The following is a 2,628-nucleotide window of genomic DNA, read 5'->3' as shown; positions in this document are numbered from 1 at the left end:
GTCATTAGCACCTCTAGTAGTATATTTACTGAGAAAAATGGTGACGTGTTCAATACTTATTTTACCCGCTGTATATTTTTCAAATTTMATTAGAAAAAAAGTATTTTTTTTTCAGTAGCAAAATTTGTACAAACTTTGTCAATAAATGTAAATATCTTACAATAATTATTATTTCCTCACTTTGTTGATGGCATAAATGGCACTTTACTGTATATGTTTTGATGACAAGTTTTATTTTCCCCTACTTTTGTTTTATTTTTCAGTTGGTAGAAATATACTTATCACTATAAGGCCCCGAGCCCATCTTTTGAGAACCACTTCTATAGAAGTGTTATTTTATCTAAGGTGACTGCGCGCGCGCCCACCCTTCACCTCTCGGAGCCAAACCGCAGCGGACGGGACAGAGAGGCGCGCGCGCACACACATCACTCGCGCCGCTTGCTCTTAACGTTATCTCTCACGTCACTCATGTCCCCAACGTCGACTGCTGCCTCCCGCCGCAGAGGATCCGGAGGAGACGGGACTGCGGCTCAGGTGCACCGCTGGGATTGAAGTTTTATTTGTATTTATTTATTTATTTATTTATTTATTTATTTTAGCGCTAAGAGGAGGAGACAGGGATAAACACTCGGCCGCGCAGGAAAGATAGCGCCCTGATTTTGTCGCCATTGTCTCATCCGTGATGGGATTGCTTCAGGAGCAACCTGCCGCCTAACCTCTTGAAGGTAAGGAGTGGAGCTRAACGACGGGGTAACTAACAAAAGATGGTGTTTTGGACAGGAAGTGGGGCTGCTGCACGTCGGCTCGGACACTTTGCAGAGTGCGTCTAGTGGAGTTTGTGTCGGCGAAACTTGCAAAACCATCCCGCCGGTGTRCTTCTTATATGGGGGATCGGTGTTTTGAGACAGAGCGCGCCTTTGCGCACGTTCTCATCGCCGTGTTTAATGAAAGCTTCGCGTCTGTGTTCGCTGTGGTTCGGCCCAGCTGCGAAGCAGCGATCAGAGAGGACTCAAACTTGTGCAAACGGGACAGACAACAAGGCTGCCATTGTACCGGATCAACGGCGGATTAACGGAATTCCTTTTCTCTGTCCTGGCTGTCTAAATGGCCTCCAGCCTCTCTTTCTTTCAGCCCTCTGGGGGCTTTAACATCTTCATTTCAACCTGACTTTACCTCTTGAACTTAGAAACTGGCTGCACACCTGTACTCGTCCCAGCCACCAAACTACTGGCAGAACTGAGCTGCTGTATGKGCCACGATGTAAACTTAACAGGAAAAATAAGTAAATTTGTGTTTGGTTGGTTATTTTGTAGCAACAGCACTTCTTGCATATCTTATATGGTTACAAATTTCCTCCAAATGATGCCACATTTATTCAGAATAATTCATCATCAGTCTGATAAGCAGATKCCAAACAGCTTATTCTGCAACTGAGTCGTGTTTGTTGTTTATTGGATCTGATGATTAAAGGAAACAATTTATTCTTTCAACAAACAGGCTTGGTAGCATGTGGAAGAACCATACACAACCACAACAGCCTGACAGCTGTCCTTGTGCTGCTCATCAGCTTGGTCACACACACACACCGCTGGATTCCCATTCTCAACCAGCATAAGCCAGTGTGGTTTTATTTCATTTGTTGTTTATTTGTATATGGACAAGTATCAAGTATTTACAGTTTAAAATACTGTTTAAAAAGAACAAAACATTACATTAATTAGGATAATTAATAAAACAGATAATATAACATCATTAAAAGGTGGCAGTTATTCAGGATTACAAAACTGGTTCTCCTTCAGAAAATGCCTCAGTCTTGATCTAAAATGGTACCAGTCAGGTTGTGTTGGTCGGTCTGGAACAAAGAGTCTATCCAAAACTGATCCTACAGGTGTTTAATGGGGTTTGGCATCAGGGTTGCTGGCAGGCCATTCCATTATTTCCACTCCCAAATTCTGGAGGTGGTCTCTTAATAACGCACTGTGTGGGTGCAAGTGTTACCTTGGAGCATTGGGTCCCAGACTGTGGAGACATAGGGTTGTTACTGGTTGCTCAGCTGATTGTCAGCTGTGGTTCTAGGACTAGGGTTCTCAAGCCATTTGGTTCTGGGGACCCCTTACAAGGGCAAAAGAATTTCAGGGACCCCCTCACAAACTCCATGCTGTTTTAAAAGATAATTTATTGTCATTTCAACCCTTGAGTGCCATATTAGGGTTGGGCAATATTGGCAAAAAATTATCATGATTAGTTGTGGTATTTAACCAATAAGGATTAATTTGACGAGTCCCTGGACGCCCTCATATCCTGGTCACATGACCAATTTAAATCACTCTAGTGGGAAAGATTTGCTCTTCATAAAAAATCTGTTCCAAATCATGTCAAAAGTACAGACTTCAGGCTATGCATCAATTTTTTCATTGTGTTGATAGACCAAGTAAAAACTGAGTTATGATAAATAAATTACAGAACATTTTTTAAAATGTTTCTCATGTTCGAAGCAGACTGAYCGGGGAACTCTCCAGTCAGTCTCCCTGGTGGCATTAATTGTATTAATTGTCAAGTGTCGAAAAGTAATTGATTAATGCTTTTCTGACGATTAATTGCACACGATACGATTATGCCCAACCCTAA

The 2,628-nt window shown here is 42.1% G+C and overlaps 1 protein-coding gene across 1 annotated transcript in view; it reads left to right on the top strand.

Annotated features, from left to right (window-relative positions):
* The first annotated feature begins 403 nt into the window (after window positions 1-403).
* Window positions 404-2,628, top strand: part of LOC106518152 (zinc finger protein 516) — a 22,590-nt gene continuing 20,365 nt past the window's right edge. Inside the window, exon 1 of the mRNA XM_014009284.1 lies at window positions 404-725. The gene's annotated coding sequence lies outside the window, so the exon portion shown is untranslated. The remainder of the gene's footprint in view (window positions 726-2,628) is intronic.

The sequence above is a fragment of the Austrofundulus limnaeus genome, unplaced genomic scaffold (assembly GCF_001266775.1).
Source record: "Austrofundulus limnaeus strain Quisiro unplaced genomic scaffold, Austrofundulus_limnaeus-1.0 Scaffold56, whole genome shotgun sequence".
In the NCBI taxonomy this organism is placed as follows: domain Eukaryota; kingdom Metazoa; phylum Chordata; class Actinopteri; order Cyprinodontiformes; family Rivulidae; genus Austrofundulus; species Austrofundulus limnaeus.
Note: the sequence above shows the minus strand (reverse complement) of the source record. Positions and strands in the feature narration are given on the sequence as shown.